The following is a 24,225-nucleotide window of genomic DNA, read 5'->3' as shown; positions in this document are numbered from 1 at the left end:
CATAAATTATTTATGCTCACTTTATAGAAGTAGATAACAAATTGTATCACCCAAATTGGATACTTCTGAAAGTAAAAGCGGCCACATTACATATTATGGTGAGACAACAGGCATAAGTGGACTACCCTCACCTCTCACCCTTCCCAAACTCCCTTGACATAATAGTTATACCAGGGCAGGGCAAGCCATGAAAACCCACAACTTCACTGCTGAAAGGGGTTGACTTGATGGAATAGATCATGAAAAACCACATGCCCCTAGGAGCTTTCAGAAACAGTAGTAATCTCAGCGGTAAACAAACAAGGAATGTAAACACCATAGCTAGCACGAGGTTGCAGTTCATGTCGAGATAGGCAATAGACTGGCATATTAGCCAGAAATATAACAAGGAGAATTGGATAAGGAGACTGGTATAGTGGGCCAGTCAAAGCTAAGACATATCACTGGTGGTTTGGAAGGCAGCACACATATTTCAGGAAAGGCTAGAGAGGGTCCAAGATATCCACATACCCCAGGCTGACCCTAAGGCTTTGTGCAAAGAGGAGATATGAGAGAACCCAATGGAAAGTAACAGCCAAAGACTTGTAAACTGCTTGAGCTTTGAATGCTTTCCTAAACCCATATACATCCATCTGCAAAGGTTGTTAGCTTATTGGCCCAAGGTGTTTAAGTACAACTTCTGACTAATCATTGGATATAAACAACAAACTGTGCTGACACAGGGGCAAGTCTTAACTAAAAACTGAAAATAAGAATTATAAAACTGACAAGAGACATGAGTGGCTGCACAGGATAAGGAAGACTGACCCCAAAGAATTAGACTGATAAATCACTAAACAAACAAACATACAAACAAATAAATAGCAATAGAGCTACCCCCCCCCCCCCGGAGGGATAATAAGAAGCCAGAATCACTATAATACATTATACAGAATGTCAGTTTTCAAGAAAAAAATTGTGAGACATGCAAAGAAACAGGATTGTGACCTATACCCAGTTAAAAAAAGTAGTCAAGAGAAACTGTCTTTGGGTCTCAGGGCAGAGAGCAGGTGTTGAATTTAGCACACAAACACTTGAAAGCAACCAGTATAAATATGTTCAAATAACTAAAGAAAACCTTGTTAAGTAATTAAATATATATTACTATAAGTATTCTTTAAATAAAGAGTATCAATGTAATGATAGAATTTTTTTAAAAGAAACAAATTAAAATTCTGGAGTTGAAAAGTACAACCACTAAAATGAAAAAAATATTCCAAAGGGACTGAGGAGCAAATTTTATATGTCAGAAGAGTCAGGGAATTTGATAAATTGGCAGAAATTACCCAATTTTATGAAGAACAGAAAATAAAATAATGAAGAAAATGAACAGAAATTCAGAGATCCATGAGATACCATCAAGTATACTAACATGTGTAATGGGAGAGAAGTAAGGGAGGAAAGGAAGAAAGGGCAGGAAAAAAATGACCCAAAACTTGCCAGATGTGATGACTAACATTAATCTACACATTTAAGAAGCCCAACAAACCCCAAATATAAAAAACACAAAGGGATCCAAACATAGAGACAATATAGTCAAACACTGAAATCCAAAGAAAAAGAGAAATTCTTGACAGAAGGAGGAGAAAAAAGACTCATTCAATACTATGATTAACAATTGATTTCTCATCAAAAACAAACTCAGAAAGCAGAGGGATAACATATTCAAAGTGCTGAAGGAAAGTAATGAAAAAAGATTGTGACACTCAAGAGTTTTATATCCATCAAAACTGTTCTTCAAAAATGAAGGTAAAGATATATTCCAAGATAAACAAAGCCTGAGGTAATTTGAGGCTAGTAGACTGGCCTTATAAGAAATACTGAAGGAAATTTTTCAGATTGAAAGGAAATGACAACAAGAAATAACTAAAATCCACCCAAAGAAATAAATAGCACTGATAATTTAATTTTGTAAGTAAAAATGAATATAGTATAAACATATAATGAAACTCAAAGGAAGGAAATAATAAAGATCAGAGCCAAAATCAGTGCAATAGAAAATAATAAACATCAATGAAACCAAAAGTTGATTCTTTCAGAAGAGCAACAGACCTTCAGCTAGACTGACCAAAGAAAAAGGAGAGAAGATAACAGATTACCAAAATCAGGAATTAAATTCCATAGAAATTAAAAAAGTTAAAAGGTAATACTGTGGACAAATACATTATAAGAAATTGGACAACTTACATAAATTGGTCTGATTTTTAAAAATGCACAAATTACCAAACTGATTCAAGAAGAAATAGAAAATCTGAGTAGACCTACAACAGTAGAGATAAAATTAAGTCACCCACAAAGAAAACTTTGGATGCAGATTGCTTCACTGCTTCCAATCCAATATGTATAGAATAAATACTACCAATCTTTCACAAATTTTTCCAAAAAACTGGGGAAGAAGGAACACTTTTCAGTTCATTCTACGAAAATAATATTACCCTGAGACCAAAGCCAGACAAAAACATCTAAGAAAAAAACAAAACAATATCCCTCATGAATATAGACAAAAACATCCTCAACAAAATATTTATAAACCAAATACAGCGATCTTTAAAAGTATTATAACACCCAGACATGTAGGATTTAGTCCAGGAATGCAAGGTCGGTTTAACATCCAGGAAATCAGTTAATGTAATATACCATATTGGTAAAATAAGTAAGAGAACAACATGACTATCTCGATAGACACACAGAAAACATTTGAGAAAATCCAATATCTATTTGTGACAGTAACTTTCAGTAAAGTAGGAATAGAAGAGAACTTCAGCAACCTGATAAAGGGCATCTGTGAAAAACCTACAACTAACATTATACCTACTGGTGAAAGACTGACTAGTTTAACTCTAAGATTAGGAGCAAGGCAGGGTTGTTATGTCTCATCTCTTCTATTCAACATTGTACTGGAGTTTATGTTCAGAAAGCTAGAAAAAGAAGTAAAGAAAAAGAAAATGAAAGAAAAGGGGAAAACACAGTCAAAAAAGAAAGAAATCAAAGATTGAAAGGTAACGAAATAAAACTTTATTTGCAGAAAATATAGTATGTAGAAAAACTTAAGGAATGCACTCACACACATTTATACACACACAGAGAACTAATAAATGGGTTCAGCAAGTTCACTGGATACAAGAGCATTATACAGTATCAATTGTATTTACATATACTAGCATCAAACAAAATTAAGTGACAATCCTATTCACTATAACATCAAAAAGAATGCTCAGTGGTTGAGCATCGATCTAGGATCCAGGCGATCGGGGTTCGATTCCCGGTCAGGGCACATGCCCGGGTTGCGGGCTCGATCCCCAGATCAGTGACTCTCTCATCATTGATGTTTCTATCTCTCTCTCACTCTCCTTTCCTCTCTCTGAAATCAATAAAGATGTATTTAAAAAAGAATAAAGGCATTTTTGTAGAAACTGACAAGCTGATCTTAAAATTTATATGAAAATACAAAGGACCCAGAATAGTAAGATAATTTTGAAAAGGGAGACAAAGTTAGATGACTTAAACTTTTGGTCTTAAAACTTACTACAGAAACTGTAATAAAGAAGAGAGCATAGTACTGGCATACAGATCAATGGAACGTAATTGTGAGTTCAGAAAATTAATGTTTACATTTTTGATCAATTAACATTGACTATGGGTGATGAGTACATGGGAGTTCATTTTACTATGCTCTCTATTCTTGCATATGTTTGAGATTTCTTATAATAAAAAATTTTAAGTGAAAAGAAAAAAAGAACAAGAGAAATAATTAAAATAGTATAATTCACTTTATATGCTGACCACAGAAAAAGATTTGTCTCTTAAAATTCAAATCTGGCCCTGGCTGGGTGCTCGGTTGGTTGGAGCATCGTCCCTTATGCCAAAAGGCTGAGGGTTTGATTCCCCGTCAGGGCACATACTTAGCTTGTGGGTTCAGACCCTGGTCCAGGCATGTACGAGAGGCATCCGATCAATGTTTCACTCTCACATCGATGTTTCTCTCTGACAAAATCAAGTCTGAACAGTGTCAGAATGAATAAATCATAGAGAGGTGAGTGAACTCTCAAAAATAATCTGAGCAAGATACAATAGATGGTGAATAGATGGGAGAGCATTAAGTGAAGTGCCCAATTAGGATAGACCTCCTATCTATGTCAGGATTTTACGAAGTAGGGTGTGGTCAGAGCAGTTCTTTGTTCCCAGTTGATGTTAAGATCTATAGCTCCTCATCCCCCTTCTTTTTTTGTTTTTTTGTTTGGGGACTTTTTTTTTTGTCCCCGTGACTTACAAGATAGGTTACTGTAATATAAAGCATTTGTTACTTTTCTGGAAAGCCATTTAAAATCTTTAACTAGTGCAGAATATACAGTTCTTTTGCTAAAGGGTCTCTGCCAAGAGAAGCATTCTTCTGGGCTTTGTAATTTGCATTGATTACTGAGCTGTATCCCAGTGCATCACTGGGTGTTGACTGTAATCTACAAAGCCTGACATAGTTTGGTCCTAACTAAGGAAATCTGACACTGGTGGTCAGTATTATAACGACTGAGATTGATCTGGGTGACTTGAAAAAAATTTAACAGATTTTGGAACCTGGAATGTCAGGAGTAAGTTATTCTTTCTGGTGACACATACTCTGGAAATTTTTTTAAAAGGTGGATTCATCGAATAGTACTGAACTTGAAAAAAAAACCCAGGAAGTTGAAAAGTAGACAGTAGTGCCAAAAATAAGGTACTAGTTCTAACTTTCTGCTCCTTAATCTAATCTGACTGCCTTCAGAATATTTCATTTCTTTGATGACCATTCTTCCAAGCAGTTTCTACCCAATACTTAACCCCACTACATAGTGACAGAGTTAATGATTTTCTCATGAGACAGATATGAATAGGAACAGCATTCAAAGACAACTGGTCTCACTTCCAGGTCCATCTTTGGGCCAAGATATGTAGTCGCCAACAGTGAGTTGGCGACTGTATTTTTTGAGTCCTGGCGCAAAGTAAGATCCATCTGTTTTGCCCAGCCGTTTGCCTGAGTGCCACAAAATGGTCCTGTTATTAGTCTTATTTGTGGTCCTATTTGAGGTTAGGGGATAATGTAAATAAACTTCAGTCCTCCTTGTGATGAACGTAGCATGGGAATTAAAAGTGGTGGCGCTGGTAGTGGTAAGTGATGTTGTGTCTCTATTTTCTCAATTGCTCTGTTTTCTTTGGATTGGGAAACAGACATTTAAGAATGAGTTTGTCATCTGGAAGGAGAGTTGTGACCAAGTTTCCCTCAACAGGATACAAGATGTTATTTTTGAGCTTCATTACCCTCACGAAGGGGGAAAAAAAAGAGAGAGGGAAAAAATAAATAAGAAAGTGAAAGTAAGGAAGAAAGGCAGAAGCAGAAGTGAAGAGAAAGGCCAGAGAAGGAGGAATGCTGTGAAGAGGGGTAGAGAATATTAGACTGTCTTTTCATAGAAACGGCTTTATTATTTTGAAGTGATAGTTCAGTTCACTCCACATCTGGTGAATTAAGAAAAAGGAAATCTGACTGATTAAATTGAACTGCTAGTTGTCAGTTAAATCGTTTATATATAAATATACAGTCTAGTTTCCATCACCTTTTCTTGTCTGAAACAGTGAATCAGTTTCACTAACCATATTTGAGCGGTGAGCAGAGTAATACCAATTGGTGATTCAGATTTATGTAGAGGTGGGCAGTTTTTACATTTCTGAATTAGTTATTGGAGATTATTGTTATTCCATATAATTTCTGAGCCTGAGTTATTTTTGTCAGGTTCTTTTATGAATGTTTTGTTGCCTTATAAGGAAATATACACACTCCCCTCCTCTCATTCAGTTGTCCCTGGTGACGCCTCCATAAATTCTCTCTTTACACTGGTACATTTTTAGTCTAATTCAGGCATGTGAGAAACAGGGGAAAAGTTTAGTCAATGTCAGTGATTTTTTTTTTTTTTTTTTTGGATCCATTCATGGATAGATTTAGTGAATCTAAACCAATTTGCATTTAAAATCTATATACATCAAATAGACACAATACTCAAAATATTCCTCCATATGCTTCAGGGGAAAAAGAAAACAGAATTTACAAGTGAGAACTAGATGCATTTTCTAATAATAGATGCAATTTCAGGGGTGATTTATGATCATGCTCTCATATGTGGAGCTATTAATATATTACCTTGCACTAATGTGAAGGTGGACATAAACATACCACTTTAGTTTTACAAGTATATAAAAAATGCACTGCCATGCTGTAAAGTAAAAGGAAGATAATTGTATTGTCTACATTTTATATTTTAAAACTATATTTTTCTAAATCATGTCATGTCAGCTAGTTGAAGCTAAAAATAGGGATGACTTCATCCAGCCTGTTTTTTTTAAAACAAAAACAAAAAACTATTATCTTTTTTAGAGAGGGTATTGTATGAAGAAAGGCTTGAAAAAATAGTATGGCATTTAAAGCCCAAATATTTATGGCATACTTGGAGATTTTAATGCTTGGACTCTTAATTTGAAGATTAAAAGCACATACTAAAAACGTGATTACAGTTATTTAAACAAGGAGGTCTGGTTCAAACCCTGATGGTCTTCCCATGCTGCTTCAAACAGCAGTGGCTGCATGTGACAGGATATACAATACGATGTGGTAAGGGGCACGCTAAACCCACAATGCACTGCAGTGGGCATTTCATGTTGCTAAGTGTGTCCCTTCACCTTCACGTCACCATCTGCCCCACCACCAATTCACTTATATGAAAGTAGTGGATGTAACATTTTTTCCCAATTCTATTTAAAGTCACGATTTCCCTTTAACATGCCATCATAGATTTTCTTCTCTATTCTCTGAAATTAACATTTTATGTAATCTTTAGGCTGTGAAATTGTTTAGGAGTTTTTTAAAATCAGATAGAATATTGTGAAAATTCAGAGGCATTGAGCTTCTAGTCATATCATTATGAAGTCCTTAACATGGAGGCATATTTTGTTTTTCAGAATTGCTTTTTTTTTTTTTTTTTTTTTTCCTTCCTCTTTAGATCCTTTTCTTTTCATTAAAAAACTACTCTGGGAAGAGGTTTTTTTTTTTTTTTTTTTTTTTTAACAGGAAAAAAAAAGCCACGCTTGACTGATAATGCATTGCTTTGGATGGTGAAACATTATGAAAGTTTAATTTTTAATTAAATCTGAAATACCAATTATAACTGAAAGAGATTTTAACCTGTTTCTTTTCAGGCTGCCTGAAGTTACATTCAGAGACTGAAATCACTGCACCTTAAAAACAAAAGATTGAGCTGCACTGCATTCCTGTAAGTGAAAGCTTCCTGTACCTTCCTCTGTGTTTTGGTGACCAGCTCAATAAAGGACAAAAATATTGGTAATGTCGTAACCAGACATGAGTAAAAATTTGAATGCCTCTGAAGAAATATATGTTTAAATGATCTTCTTCTTTAAAAAAAGGAAATTTGTTGGGCTCAGTATTCAGTGTGTCTTTTTTATCCAGCCTAAATTGTGAATCCTTTCTTTTGGCTGGTTTGAATTGCATTAGGGAGGGTGTCACCCACTGTGCATCAGCACAGTGACATTCACCCTGTCAGGAAGGATTCTTGCATTTTTTGTACAAGTCTCATTGAGGGTAACAGATTTCTTACGGAATCAAAGTAAATTCCGTTTTTCTTTGTGATGTCATTAGAAATGTTTAGCCTTTGTGTCAGTGGAAATGGAGAGAAAGTTCATGATGACATCACAAGATTCTGTTGCCTGGAGGACTTTGGGCAAAACTAAGAAAAATGCATAATTCCCTTGTGTGCGTGTGTTCCCCATTCTGCTATGAAGTAGTCAAAATAGCACATCTTATGTCTTTCCGTGAGCTACAAGGCTGTCTCTCAGAGCCCCATTGTTCCATAAATGCATGTCAGAGTCTACCACAGTCTGGTCTACCCTTAGTTAGCTGCTGTTTTGTCAATGTACTTGGAAGAACAATTAACATTTGGGATTTCAATGTCTGAATAGCAGGCAGTGAATAGAACCCGAGCATATAAAAGATTCAGACGCCCAGGGTAAGAAAACAGAAGCTTATCATTGGTGGGGGGAAAAAAGAGAAGCATTTTAACGCTGTACTCAAAGGTTGTGAAATACTCCAAGGAAGATCAACCTGTGTTTTTTTGAAATTTAGATCAAAATGTACATTTTGGTAATGATATCCAGAAGGTTATGATGTCTTCTTTAGTTTTACAGTTTAATGTATTGCAAGGTCTTTTGCTAAAAAATCTTAAAACACTTAAATAACTTTCATCTGTTTGAGTCATTGTTGGGATGCTAGATGTGGGGGATACTGCGTCGTGGATTTCAGAGTGTCCCAGTGCCTGTCCCACAGAGGACACTAAAGGTGACTCACACGATTGCTTCTATTTTCAATGCTGGTTCACAGCACTCTTTCATTATTGACTATAATTCTTACGTGTTGACTATAGACAGTCCTCAAGTTGTTAAAGATCTCTGCCTATTGTTTGAATCCCTGCTAGGTCCTTTTTATTTTTGGGAGATGATGCGTGGACAGAGCAAGAGCACCTCACTGTCAGGGTATCCAGAGGAACTTTGGCAGCTTATGCATGTTGCCCACTGAGCTCAGTGCCTGGCTGGTATGAGTGGATAAATGATGCTTGTTGTTATTTTTGTCATAACTACAGCAGTTCAAACCCATAGATGGTAAGGGCTCTAAAAGCAGGGTCTATTTCTTATTCATTTTTGTAATCCCCAGTGCTGGGCATAATAATAGTAATCAAGAAATAGCTGTTGTTATTTGTACAATTACAGAGTTTATTAAAAGTCAGAGTTTTAGGATTCATTCTGTCAGAAAATATTTATTGTGAAGAGGGGTTGAAAAAAGTTTTTGACAGGAAGATAATTATAAAGGAATTTGTCCAAAACAAACCTACTCTTTAAAATATCACATTAGGCACCTGCCTCCCAGTTTTTCTCCTTTTTGACTTTACATTAATTTCTCCTGACCAAAATGATATGTGCCCATTCATACCATATTTTTCTGTCTGTGAAATGCTGTTCAGTAGTTTTCTAAGCTGTATGTCTTGCATCCCATACACTGGAGTTGTCTCCAAAGATATATCTCCCTGAATCAGGATGGATGATATTCTGCACTGATTTGTCTAATTGCCATGCAGTGGATTGTGCTTCAAGGAAATAGGGCAAATGGTACAATAGGTATTGGGTAAAGAGGCCAGGGATTTGAGAATTTGCCATTAGAAACTTCTACTTTCAGTGCATAAAATGCCAGGACCAGGTTCTTGCACTAAGACCACAGCATTCTTTAGAACTCAGAACTCTTTGACTTTTTCTACCTTTAGCCTCCTGGTTGTTGATGTTTGTTGATGTTGTTTTTTGTTTATGTTTTTGGGTTTTTTTGCATATGGTGCTCTGCCCCCCCCCCCCCCCGCCAATTTTAATTTATTTCCAAAAGGGGTTCCTTTATTTTTATTAAATTAGCTTCTGGTGATGCAAATTAAGGCTCTCATAAAACTTAGCCTCTGAGGCAAAACTAAAATGATAAAATTCAGGTTTGGTGAATAGTACTGTTATCATGTTGAATAACATTGAAGGATATCAAAGAACTTTATAAACATATTTCACATTTTTTTAAGGTTAAAAAATTGAAATGAAAAGGATTTAGGAGCAGAGAATCATCAAACATTATAGGTAGACAGGATATAAGAAATAAAAGTTTAATCATCTCATTTTAAATTAAGTAAATTGAGGCCCAGTGTCAGGCATGCAGATTACCCAAACACACTGGTCACCAGTTCAGATCATCCTTAGCCATCTAGGCCTGAGAGTAGATCCACATTTAGACTCTGGGGCTTTGCTGTCTCCTTTATACTCAGGGACTGAGCAGTGTTTCCTGAGGAATAAATTGCCTTTGGCTTATTTTATGAAACCAATTGAACTGTATTTCCCTCCACCATGTAGCCCAAAATTCATATATAAAGGGATGTTTTTTTGCTATACATTTTTATACCATGCCTCGGATTGTGCAACAAGTCACAGAAGCAAATTTATTTGGTTGACTTAATATTGTTTATGATGCTTTACAAAGTGGAAAGACGACCATTAGAAACTTCAGTAGTTTAATTGGGCTGGGAGGCATGGTGGAACCAGTAATCAGAACAGAGCCTTCGCGGCGTGGGATTCAGACTTCACAAGAGTGCGTATCATGCGTGGTGGCAGAATGTCACTGTTGCCAGGGGTCATTTCTGTCAGAGAAAAGTTTCTTAGGGCCTGAAAAAAATGAAATAAACTTTAATAATTTAAAATGAAATACTTGCTCTGGTAATTTATTTCGGGTTTCCTTTATTGGATTCTGTCATTTAGCAATCCAAAGAGACCAGTGTAGGAATGTTTCTATTATTTTACCAAGAGCTAAGTCCTAGGTACGTCTTAGTTTCTTCCTCAAATTTATTTTATCTCCTCCAGACCTTTTCACCCCCACCATGAACAAGTTCAAGTCACTGTGTCCAAAAAATTAGTGGCCTAAGTCTTTGTGTCCCAAACAAGGAGACGCAATGTTCTGCCTTGAAGATTTCCATGGCAGCTTTGGCACGTAGAGATGAAGGGAGAATTGGAGCATGAGGATGCCAGAACAGGGCCTTAGAAGTAGATACTCGGCAAGGGTCTCTCCTCAGATCTCTCCTCTCTTTTCTCTATAATGATAAATTAGCATTTATCCTGTATCTCTTATGAACAAACCATTTCTCCAAGATACATAGATAAATAACACCTGTTTCCTATCATCAAGAAGCTTAGAACTGAAGCATGCAAACAGACTGATGAATTTCGGGGGGAGATTAACCAAATAATATATATGCATGTGTGCATAACCCATGGACAGACTGTAGTGTGTTGAAGGCCTGGGGAGGAGCAGGAGCAGGGAGGAGGGGTCTATGGGGTAAAAAAGGAACATTTGTAATACTTTTAACAATAAAGATAAATTTTTTAAAAACTTTATAATCTATTTGAGCAATAGGAAAACCTTTTTATAGACAAGTGTAATATGGGTTGAGTAGAGGAAGTAAATGGTTATTATTTCTTTGAGACCGTCAGGAGCAATATGATAAGTAACAAGCAGCCCAAGCTGAGAGAGTAATGGAAATGAAAGTGGAGGGAGCAGTGAGTAGTGCTGGTGTGACTGGAGTATAAGATGCTGGTTGTGGCCAGTGTTTTCCAAAGTGTGACCCATTCTCAGGTCATGAAATCAGTTTAAAGGATCAGAGTCAACATGCGTTTAATGAAACAGAATCGAAGAAAACAATTTATAAAAACTGTGTTACATATTTTTAAGACAATGACTACAAAATAAATATAAGTAAGTAAGTATTTCTTACTGGGAATCACACCACCAAAATATGAAAGCAGATACAAAGATGATAGGTATTTTAAATACTCAATTCATATAATCCTCACTAAGGGAAAATACTAGTTTTTGCCTTTTTATATTTGAGAAGATGGAGGGATTAAGCAATTTCTCCAGTTCATACAATAGGTAAATGGTAGAGGTAGGATGTGAATATATCTGTCAAGCTCTGCATTCATTCTCTCCCCATGATTTGACACTGCTTTTCAGAGTTGCATGACTTCAATTATTTCACGTCTGATAACTCACACATTTGTATCTCTAGTCCCAAACTACAGCTACAATATCCTTACTTAAATCTTCCACTGAATATCATACTAGTCTCTCAGAGTCAGTGTATCAACACTGAATGTATCCTCCTAGTTAAAAATCCTCCTCCTTTTGACTATCCTGATTTTCGTCACCCCAATTCCCCGGGTCTCTTAGATCAGAATATACTATTTGTTTTCCTGTCCTACCTCCCCCAGCCTCTCAGGTGTCCAGTGAGTGTCCAGTCTTGTTAATTTTCATTCCTTGGTACCTCTGTCCTAGTCAGGCTTTCATCGTCTCTTGCCTACAATAGTCTCCTAACTGGGAGAGACGGAAGGGAGACCAGCTTATCCTAACCACTGTTGCCCCAATAGATTTCCAGAAGCAGGAGCCCAAGATCATATCTCCATTGTTCTAACAAAACTTTAATAATTCTATATTAATTACTAAAAAATTCCTAAGCAATATTTGTGATATTGTAAAACCTAATTCTAACCCCATTTCTGACCTAATCTTATGGTCACTTCCCTCACCCACCTTCATTAGTTTTGTTTCTACTAATTCCCTGAAACTTTCCTTCCTTGACCTGGTCAGAAATAATCCACTCTCTTGCCTGGCCGGTGTTGGCTCAGCGGTTGAGCGTTGACCTATGGACCAGGCAGTCACGGTTCGATTCCAGGTCAGGGAACATGCCCCAGTTGCGGGCCCAATCCCCAGTGCGGGGCATGCAGGAGGCAGCCGATCAATGACTCTCTAATCATTGGTGTTTCTTTCTCTCTCCCCCTCTCCCTTCTTCTCCCTGAAATCAATAAAAACATATTTTTTAAAAAATAATCCACTCTCCCCTAACTCACCAAGCTCAGCACCTGTAGTCGCCCTGCCAACAATTTGATTTTGGACTTCTAGCCTTCAAACCTGGGAGAGAATAAATTTTTGTTTTAAGTCAACAAGTTTGTAGTAACTTGTTACAGTAGCCTAAGAAACTAATACAGCACTTACCTACACTGGTTTTGATACATGAATTACTTTCTACATTTTAAAGCAATATTTATGTGTATACCTTATCCTTTTACCTGAAAATAAATTCTTTACAGATAGAATCCATATCTAATTAACATGTCTAAACCCTGCAGAAATACCACAATAGATCATTAATTCGTTATTCAATCATGCTTAATTTAACATGAGTAATATAGAAATGATCCTTTTGACTCTCATGGAATTTATAGTCCCCTAAGGGAATCAGACATTAAATACATAAACAAATAATTACACATTATAAATTGTAGTCCATGAAAAGAGATAATAGGTATGCAAGACAACAGTGGATGGGGGAAATCTACTGTACTGTCCATTGAGTGCTCAGGAAGCAGTTTTCAGAGAAAGTCTTATTTAAGTTGAGAGTTGAGGGACAAGCAGTCCAGCCAGGTGAAAAATTTGGGGTGGGGACAGAAGCATGTGAGGTAAAGAGAGCTCTAGGCAGGGGCAGCATGGACAAAACCCCAGGGCGGAGACTAACTGTTCATTCAAGGAAATAAAAGGATTCAAGAGCGGCTGGGGCAGAGTGAGCAAAGGAGAATGACTGGAGGTGAAGTCAGAGAAGTGGCCAGAATACAATTTAGATTGAACACACTCAAAAAAGCACACAGTAGATATGGGGGGTGGTGTGTGTGTGATATATATGTTTAAGGATAACTCAAGAATGAAAAACGATCAAAATAATTCAAACCTAAATAGTATGCACAAGCTCATAGCATCCACACATTTATTTTGAATTCTCACTGGAGGTTTACTTCTAATTTTGAGGAGGGCTTGAACTTCTGAAACTGAGGTCTAATAATTCACAACATATTTCCCATCCGCATGACCAGAGTAGATCTCTGACAACCTTCTAAGTTAAGGTCAGGTTAATTTTATTTCCTTTCTAGTTAATTATTAAAATTCTATTGTTGGTTAATGGATCTTTTATTTTTGTTTATTTTTTAATGTTCACTGTGTAAGGCAGGAATGAGTACCAAAAATGTGTTTTACCCCTAGAATGTATTTTTAACTGTTAAACCTTAATCTTATGTTTAATTTTGGTGTATTTTATCATACGCAGTGACCAAGGGCCTGGAGGCATAGAAAGCCTTGAATATGAGTCCTCATTATTACTACCTACAATGTTCCTGAATTTCTGGATTAAAAATAATCCATGCATTAATATCCTGGAATGCTACTCAGTGAGAATAGAGATATTGGTATTTTTGCAAAATGATGGAAATTATCCACTTTTGCAATTAAAGAAGAAATAAAGATAATGTGAAAATTAAACCACAGAGAAGTAGGTTAAGCTCTAAACATTTGAGGAGTTATCTGCTGTAACTCAGGAAAAAGGCAGTAGAATCATAACATATTATAGCTACAGAGAACCTTAGGAATTATTTATTCCAGCCTCCTCATCATGGCGGTAAACAAAATTCAGCCTAGAATTCTTATCGAACTCAGAGGTTTCAGTCTTAGGGCTGGAACTGGAACTCCGGCTCTTAGGAGCTAGATTAACACAGCCAAACCAGCTAACCTGTGATCAAGGCCTCCGCCATAACCCTGGTAGAAAAGGGAATATTTACTGCAGGAGATGAGTCTACAGACAAGCTTTAATTAATAAAAATCTGAACAATATGTATTATTCACAATCTGTTTACTTCATGTACCAGATGCTTCATAAAAGTTGTTTTAATACTTGCTACCACACTCAGCAACCATTCCACAAAGTAGGAATCATTTCCGTTTTGTAATCAGAATACGAGCTCCAGAAAGATTAAGTAACATTCAAGATCGCAAAGCCAGTGAGTCTGTATTGATGCCATACCCAACTGATTCAAATTCTGTACTATCTCCTGCTTGGTGTTTTTATCTATTGCATTTTGTTACCACCTTAGCTCGTGGTCACAGAGGTCATTAGTTCTCTAATAGTGCAAATGTCTGGAAAACTTGGAAAAAAGTAGTAAGGAAAAAAGTTACATTTAGCAGGTTCCCTCTCTGCATAAAGGTCTTTTCATTTAAGTCTCACAACAGTATCTCAAGATAAATGTTATAATCCTTAGTTTACAATTTAGGAAACTGAGGCTTCAATGAAATTAAATTGCCCCCCACATTTTAGTAAAAGCCTAAGCCAGATTTCAAACACGTATCTCTTTGACCCCAAGTATTCTTCTCATATACCTACCCCCTCCCACGCCCCTTCCCAGTCTGCTCTTCTCCTGGGTGCTAGTTAGTCTTCTATGGGCTGCACACCTTGGCTCCTTATCTGCCAAAGAATTGTAACACATGCTCTCATAGACATCCCTAGAAGAAAGAGAGTGTGTTGAGAGGGTGCTTTTATAATTAAGGTATATCATCTGGTCCTGAAATAAATACCCTGCCACCTATATGTTTCCTTCTTTGAGAATTGAGGAGCACGGAAGGTTAGTCTAATTCCTAACATTTGTCTTTCATCTCTACATTGATGGGTGTTTCTCTCACATGGATGTTTCTTTCTCTCTTTCAATCTTTCTCTATTTTTCCCTCCCTCCCTCCCTCCCTCCCTCCCTCCCTCCCTCCCTCCCTCCCTCCCTCCCTCCCTCCCTCCCTCCCTCCTTCTTTCTCCCTTCTTCTCTCTAGAATCAATAAAAACATACAAAAATATATCCTTGGGTGAGGATTAAAAATAAAATAAATAAAAGACAGGAAAGTTGTAGTATGATAACCATAACTAATGACGAACAGATATACCTTACTTCATGATATAGCCAGTTATGAGAGAGACTTTAAGAAAAAGGAAGGAGAGAAGGAGAGGGAGCCAAGGAGGGAAAAGAGAAAGGGGAGAGAGAAGGAGAATCGCTCCTCTCAAATTAAAAAGGGGAGAGGGTGGAAGAGTGCAAGGAGGTGTTTGGTTAGGGGAGTAAGAAAGCATAAGGAAAAACATAAAATGTTATTTTGACACCCCAGTCCTCTCTTTACAACTGCACAAGTCTTTCCTGGTCCTTCATGAGTCCTACCCTGGGTGGGCTGGGTCTGTTTGGCATTTCCAGCTAGCCAGCTGTCCTCTCCTTCCATTTAGAGAGTGCTGACTCAGAGTGAACCACTTACAGTTGTTGGAAACTCTTTAAAATATGCTCACAATTATGTTTGTTGCTCTTAACTCCAGGGGGCTGAAGAAGTCAATACACAGCTGATCATGGCAAGCTTGCACAAAGATGTAGGTCCCCTTCTCTGCCCTGTGCCCTCAGTTTAAGAGATTTATGCATAAAAAGAACATAAATTCTTATTTATTTCATGTCTCCTTTCTGTGCCCCAGTAGCCTGTTGAGAACAGTCAACTCTAGCTAGAAAAATGTCAAAGAACAGCGGTGTGGTTAGAGAAACAAATAATGTTTATTAAGAGATTTTAATGAGATAAAAATGCTTATATAATGTTAACCAAAAAAAGCAATATACAAAACTTATATAAAATGTTAAGCATTTATTTCTGGGTGTTTATGGCTCATTTCTCTTCCATGCTTTTCATTTTCCAAAAGAAAGAAAAAAGAAAAGGAAAGGTACTACTGGGATGTCCTTCCTTTCTGTTTTGTTATTTTTGTTTGTTTGGTTGGTTGGTTCATTTTGATCAATGAATTAATTTAATGGTGGCATCTGTTAAAATGACGAAATTTCACCTCAAGTTTGAATGATATGATATTTAATTTTTTTAATTGCAGTTGACATTCAATATTATATTAGTTTCAAGTGTACAACATAACAACTAGACATTTATATAACTTATGAAGTGATAAATCTAGTACCCGCTATATCATATATAGTTATTGCAGTATAACTGACTATATTCCCTATGCTGGATTTTAGATCCCATGACTATTTTGTACGTGCCAATATGTGCTTCTTAATCCTTTAATCTTTTTCACTTATCCCCTGTAACCCCCCTTCCATCAGTTTGTTCTCTTTATCCATGTGTTTGTTTCTGTTTTGTTTGTCCATTTATTATGTTTTTACAATCCATATGTAAGTGAAATCTATATGTTCTATGTCTTTCTCGATCTGACTTCTTTCACTTAGCATAATAGCCTCTAGGTCCAGCCATGTTGTCACAAATGGCAAGATTTCACGCTTGTTTTTGTGGCTGAGTAATGTTCCATTGTATAGATGTGCCACGTTTTCTTTATCCATTCATCTATCGGTGGATACAGGTTGGTTACATATCTCGGTTATTGTAAATATTGCTGCATTGAACATAGGAATGCTTAGGTCTTTTTGAATAAGCGTTTTGGGTTTCTTTGAATAAATATGCAGAAATAGAAAGGCACCCAGCCTTCTGTTTCTTTGTCTCTTGTTAAAACTTTTGTTTTAAAGTCTATTTTGTCTGTTATCAGTATTACTACCCCAGCTCTTTTTTTTTTTCTTTTCATTTTTATTTACATGACGTATCTTTTTTTTCTCCCTTTACTTTTAGTCTGTGTGTCTGTTTTGTTCTGAAGTCTCTTGTATGCAGCATAGGTATAGGTCTTGTTTTCTTATTCATTCAGCCACTCATCTTTTGAATCTTTTGATTAGAACACTTAATCCATTTACATTTAATTATTGATAGGTCTGTAGTTATTTCTGTTGTATTATTTATATTTTTAATCTTTTTCTTCTTCCTCCCTCCTCCTCCTCCACCACCTCCTCCTCCATCTTCTTCTCCTTCAAGTCCCTTTGACATTTCTTGTAATACTGGTTTGGTGTCACTGAATTCCTTTAGCTTTTCCTCATCTGGGAAGCTCTTTATCTCTCTTTAGATTCTAAAGGATAGCCTTACAGGGTAGAATGATCTTGGTTGTAGGTCTTTGCTTTACATCACTTGGTATATTTCATGCCAATTCCTTCTGGCCTGCAAAGTTTCTGTTGAGAAATCAATTTACAGTCTTATGGGTGCTGCCTTGTAGGTAAACTAACTGGTTTTCTCTTGCTGCTTTTAAGATTCTTGCTCTTTCTTTAACTTTTGCCATTTTATTTATTTTTTAATTTATTTATTTTTTTAAAATATATCTTTATTGATTTCAGAGAGAGGAAAGGAGAGAAAGAGAGAGAGATAGAAACATCAATGATGAGAGAGTCATTGATGGAGCCCACAACGCGGGCATGTGCCCTGACTGGGAATTGAACCCCAATCACCTGGATCCTAGATCGACACTCAACCCCAGAGCCACGCCCGGCCTGGCACTTGTGCCATTTTAATTATGATGTGTCTTGGTGTGGGTCTCTTTAGGTTCATCTTGTTGAGGACTCTGTGCTTCCCCAACTTGTATGTAGATTTCCTTGGACAGGGTAGGGAAGATTTTAGTTATTATTTCTTCAAATAGGTTTTCAATACCTTGCTCTCTCTCTTGTCTTCTGGTATCCCTAAGATGCAAATGTTGTTACATTTGGTGTTGTCATAGGGGTCTCTTAACTGTCCTCATTGAAAAATTTTTTTCTTTTTCTTTTTGTTCTTCCAGTTAGGTGTTTTCTGCTTCCTCATCTTCCAAATTGCTGATTCAGTCCTCTGCTTCATCTAATCTGCTGTTGATTTCATCTAATGTATTCTTCATTTCAGTTAATGTATTTTTCATTTCTGACTGGTCCTCTTTTATTGTTTCTATGTCATTACATTTGTATCTCTTTATTGAAGTTCTCACTGAGTTTTTTTCTTCTGAGTTTTTTGAGCATACTTGTAACTAGTGTTTTGAACTCTGTATCTGGTAGGTTGCTTGTTTCCATTTTGATTAGTTCTTTTTTTGGAATTTTGTCCTGTTCTTTCATTTGGGATGTATTTCTTTGTCTCTTTATTTTGGTTGACCCCCTGTGTTTTTTTCTACATATTAGGTAGATCTGCTGCATCTCCCAGTTTTGTCATGGTGGCCTTATCTAATAGGCATCCTGTGGGGCCCAGTGGTGCAGTCTCCCAGGTCTATTGAGCCATGTGCTCCAAGGGTATCTCTGTGTGAGTTGTATGTGCCCTCCTGTTGTATTTGTGTTGTATTTAAACATTGGTGGAATTCACCTTCAGGCTGACTGGCTATGAGGACTGTCAATACTACAGTGAGTGAGCTGTTGTGTAGCGGCTGACCTCATTGAGTGGGATTCACTGTAGTGGGGCTCTGGTGCCTGCTGTGTCCACCCTTTGGGTTTGTTGTTTATGGAGTTAGTTGGGTGGTTCTCTGGTCTTTGTCTTAAGTCAGTTACCAGGTATGTTGATTCCAAGGCCTCTGGGAGGAGATCTGGTTCAGGTACAGATCAGCCACTGCCCATGCCTGGCCTGAGGCCACTTGGTAGCGACAAAGTGATCTGAGTTTTCTAGCTGACTGTACTGGGCTTGGAGGCATCTGGGAGAGGCTATGCTATGAACCAAGGCTGGATGCCACTCGTGCCAGACTGGGAGCCACTTAGCAAGAGGTACAAGGCATACTTAGGCCAACTGCTATTTGTTTGGGGTTTATTGGCCTGTGCAAGATTTTAGGGAAGTCCATAGCAGGGGCTGAGGCAAGGCCAGCCACTTGTAACAGCCACGGAAAATGATTCCAGTCTGTGCACTCATAGGGTGAGGCATATTCTCAAGGAATAACCAAGACTGGGCTAGTTTGATGGAGACTCAGATTTAACACCTGTCTGTGCCTGTAGGCTAGGTTGGGGGAGGGCTCAGCAAAGGAAGAATGGAGCCTTTGGGCTCAGTTGCCTAGGAAGACTCAACAAACAAAGAAAATGGCAAGAGAACTGCCTCTCCAGCCACCACCCTGATGCCAGACAGTTCAGTTCCTCCCTGTATGTCCCTGGAGCTTTCAAGGCGCTTCCCAGTTCTGGAGCCCAGAACAAGTGCATTTGTCAATGAGTAAGTCTGTGCATGGGCCCTTTAAGAGGAATGTCTGGAACTCAAGCAAACCTCTGTTTCACCCGGATAAAATGCTTGCTGATTTTCACAGCCAGACGTGTGGGGACTACTCTTCCAGGCACTGGTGGTCCAGGCTTGGGAGCATGATGTGAGACTGGGACCCCTTGCTCCTTAGGGGGGACCTGTAGTCCAGATATCCCTCCCGATTTTTAACCACCACATGAAGGTGTGGGACTAACTCTTTTCATGTCCCCGCCCCTCCTAACCAGTCTCAGTGTGGCTTCTTCTTTATGTTCTTGGTTATAAGCTTTTTATTCTTGGTTATAAGAGTTCTGTTCAGCTGGTTTTCAGGCGGTTCTCAAAGGTGATGGTTCTATAATTTAGTTGTAATTTTGATGTAGTTGTGGAAGGAGGAGAGCACAGTGTTTTCCTACTCTCCCGTCTTGACCAGAAGCCCCATGATATGGTATTCTTGCTGAGAATTTTTTTCTTTATAGACTGCTACAATGGTGTGGTGTTCTAGTCATTTTTAATGATTATGCAGTCCTTCAGCTCTGCTGGAATGATTGTGGAAATAGGCTTGCAAAGTAGATGGTTCATTATTTAATTACTAATGATGGATTCATGTGGCTCAAACAGAGATCTTGTCACTTCAGGTATGAATAGCTGAGAGAAGCAAGGTAGGTCAGTGGATATATTCAAGCTGTGCTTTTGTATATAAAATAAGTATTTACTTAGATGATGAATTACTTTGCATTCCACTTATAAAACTGTGTTAGTATAAACATTTAAATGGAACCAAAACTATATACAGTCAAGAAACTTGGTATTTCCAAAACTCTATAATTTTTCCCCTCTAAATATTTACCTATTTATCTTATTCTCTCCTTATAAGTTCCTCAAACCATCTTCATGGTTTATGTTGTAAGTTATGCAGGTCTTTAGAATCTAGATGTTAATTATCCCTATACAGGCAAACCTTGGAGACAATGTGGGTTTGGGTCCAGACCACCACAGTAAAGTAAAGTTGAGGGTCTTGCCTTTAATTTGTAAAAACCACACCTGTGAAGTGAAATAAAGTGAAGCACAGTAGAATGAGGTATCCTGGTAACTGACACCTCTTCTGCTTTTAACTAAAAAGCTACTTAATTTCTTTCAGCATGAATGGTTCCTCTGCATTTACCATTTTAAATTTCTCTTCTCGCTCAGCCGGGAATGGCTCAGCTGTTGAACATCGACTTAGGATCCAGGAGATCATGGTTCGATTTCCGATTAGAGCACATGTCCTGGTTGCGGGCTTGATCCCCAGTTGAGGTTGTGCAAGAGGCAGCCGATCAATGATAACTCTCTCATCATTGATGTTTCTGTTTCTCTCTCTCCCTCTCCCTTCCTTTCTCTGTAATCAAGAAAGATATATTTAAAAACAAACAAACAAATAAATAAGTGAATTTCTCTTCTCTTCATCTCTGTATACTCCAGGCCCTAATTGCCTTTTAAGTTACTTTCACTTGTTTACCTTAGCTCTCCCTAACTCGGGATCTCTTCCTGTAGCTCATATTCCTAATCCTGGATGCGCATTAAAATCACCTATAAAGTTTTGTGTTCTTTTAAATACAAGTGCATTGGCTCCACCCTAAATATTCTTTTAATTAATCAGGCATAGAAGTTAGCTGCATGCTATACCCTTATGGGAACCAAACTCTTATTTCATCTTAAAATTTTCAATTCAGTTTAAGAGGCTGCTTCACAATAGCAAATCATTTTTTCTGGACAATGATTAACTTCCTAACCAGACAATAATAAATTTTTAACATTATGCATAATACAGCTCTATGTATCATGTGACAAACACACACACACACACAAATACACAAACATACACATTAACTAATGACCAAACTTGAACAAATATTTGATAAACATAGAATTGCTATTACTATAATAATTGATTAGAAACTAAGCATAACTGACCAAATACTAAAAGTCCTCCTTAAACCTGACTCTTGTAAATGAAGTGTCCTGCATTGCTAAAGGATATTAGAATATGACTTATAAGTTCAGTGATAATCTAATAGGCTTTCCTTTATAGATCGCTTTCTTCTTTTCCCTGGATTCTTTCTTTGAGAATTCTTTGTCATTAATTTTTGACAGTTTTAATACAGTACGCCTTGGAGAAGGCCTTTAAATTATCATTAGACTACTCAACAGAAACCCTACAAGCTAGAAGAGAATGGAATCAAATATTCAAACTACTGGAAGAGAGAAATTACCAGCCAAGAATAATATATCCAGCAAAATTATCTTTTAGATATGAAGGAGAAATAAAGGCTTTTCCAGACAGACAGAAACAGGGAATTTACCACCGGTATCCCCCCATTGCAGGAAATACTCAAGGCTATCTGAAAGAAAGATCAAAAGGTCACAAAACTGTGAGTAAACTCACCAACAAACTCACAACATAAATAGAGATAATTTGTGATCAACAAAAACATCAAAAGAAAGAGAGTTAAGGTCTGAATTTACAAAGGGAGATGGAGATTTAAAAGAAAAAGGACTACTGTATATATGAAACTTTCTTTTACATAAAGCTAATGGTAACCAAGCACTTACAAAAAGAGGAAACAAAGGGAAAATGTGTGAAACACCACCAAACAAAAACAACAGACAGAAGCACAAATGAAAAGATCCAATGTAAAGCTACCAGAAAACAAATTATAAAATGTCTATAGGAAATCCTCATACTTCAATAATTACCCTAAATATAAATGGACAGAAAAAGTTGAGAATCATATGATTTCACTCATATGTGGGATATAAAACTGAAAGCAACAAATGAATAAATAAGAAATACAAACAAAAACTAATAGACCCAGAAAATAGTATGATGGTTAAAGGAAGAGGGGTGCGGAGGCAGTTAAGGGTAAAGGGGGCAAATATATGGTGATGGAAGATTATTTGACTTTGGGTGGTGGGCACACAGTGCAATAACATACCAGTCATGTATCATAGAAATGTACACTTGAAACCTATATAATCTTATTAACCAATGTCACCCCAATAAATTTCAAAAATTACATATATGTATATATAAAGACTGTGGCTTGGGTCTGATTTGTGGGGAAAATATTGGTGGCAGACAGCATGCTCACAGAGATGTACAATTGATATTCTAAAGGTGGTGGAAACAAACCAGACAGTAGTAGAATGAATGTGACTGAACTGTACGTCTAAAAATGGTTAAAATGGTAAAAATTTATGTTATGTATATTTACCACAATAAAAAAGGAACGTACATTTGAAAACTTTTAAGACATTTCAGTGAAACTGAATTGCACTTTAAGGGTTCAGAGGCACAATTGAACTGAGTAGTCTATTCACAGAATCATTAAGGCTTTGTTAAATATTATAATGTATTAGTTCAAGTAATACTCTTTACTTTGCTGTTGAGGCTTATACTTATGAAATTTAAGCACTGGTATTATTCTTGATTCACAAGCAGTAATGACTGTAATAAACTACAGAGAACAAATTTTAAATAAACACGATTATTATAAAACGCCTGTTGCTATATTAGAATTCTCATTTTGGTCAACTGATGGCAGAGGCAGAACTGCAGGTTTCTTTTTCACCAACAATATATCTCTTACCAAATTATCTTCTTGGTAGGAGAAGCAGTGGTTTTTGTATGAATCCATATTTTTCAATAATTCGATATGCAAGCCTGTTGCTTCCCTTTCTTTCCTGAAAATGTTGAACATTTTTATTGACTTTTATAAAGTTCTTTGTTTATAGTCCTATGAATTTTAACACATATATAGATTTTTGTAACACATGATGTGTTGATTTCAAAGACAAGATACAGAGCAGTTCCATCACCCAAAAGAACTTACTTCTTTATGCTATCTCATTATCTCTCCACAACTACCAACCTCTGGTGACTACTGATCTCTTATTTATCACTACAGTTTTGTCTTTTTAAGAATTGTCATATAAGTGAAGTCATATAGTATGTAACCTTTTGAGGCTGGCTTCTTTCACTCAGCATAATGCATTTAAGATTCATCCATGTTGTTTTATGTGTCAAAGGCTTGTTTCTTTCTATTGCTGAGTTGTATTCCTTTGTGTGGATGTACCACAGATGGTTTATCCATTCACCCATTGAAAAACATTTAGTTTTTTTCCCTAGCTTGTAGCAATTATGAATAGAACTGCTGTAAATAGTTGTGTACATGATTTTGTGTGAACATTAGTTTTCATTTTCTAGGATAAATACCCAGCTGCTAGATTGCTGAGTCAGATGCTATATGTATGTTTAGTTTTATAAAATACTGACAGTGTTTTGGTGAGTGGCTGTGACATTTTGCATTTCTACCAGGAATGTATGAGTTCCTATTGTTCCACATCCTTGTCAACACTTGATATTGTCAACATTTTTTATTTTAGTAATTATAATAGGTATGTAGTGGAAACATTTTTTCTTTTAACTACCTTTTTAAAAGCTACAGATGATAATGTGATTCTGAGGCCATAATCTTTTCTGACTCCAATTTTACATGTATTCTATTATGCAAAAAAAGTGGTCTATTATTTTTATATTTCTGGATAATGCATTCATTTAAGTTTTCAGAAATTTCCTTCTTGAAGATCTAAAAAAACCTCTTCTCTATATC

The 24,225-nt window shown here is 36.8% G+C and overlaps 1 long non-coding RNA gene across 1 annotated transcript in view; it reads left to right on the top strand.

Annotated features, from left to right (window-relative positions):
* The window catches only part of LOC148092889 (uncharacterized), a 480,973-nt gene that overhangs the window by 194,090 nt on the left and 262,658 nt on the right, over positions 1-24,225 (top strand). The window contains exon 4 of the long non-coding RNA XR_015714668.1: positions 7,258-7,331. This is a non-coding gene — a long non-coding RNA (uncharacterized LOC148092889). The remainder of the gene's footprint in view (positions 1-7,257; positions 7,332-24,225) is intronic.

Source organism: Miniopterus natalensis, chromosome 6 (assembly GCF_054644295.1).
Source record: "Miniopterus natalensis isolate mMinNat1 chromosome 6, mMinNat1.hap1, whole genome shotgun sequence".
NCBI classification, from domain to species: Eukaryota; Metazoa; Chordata; class Mammalia; order Chiroptera; family Miniopteridae; genus Miniopterus; species Miniopterus natalensis.
The sequence above is the reverse complement of the archived record's forward strand: the minus strand, read 5'-3'. Positions and strand labels throughout refer to the sequence as shown.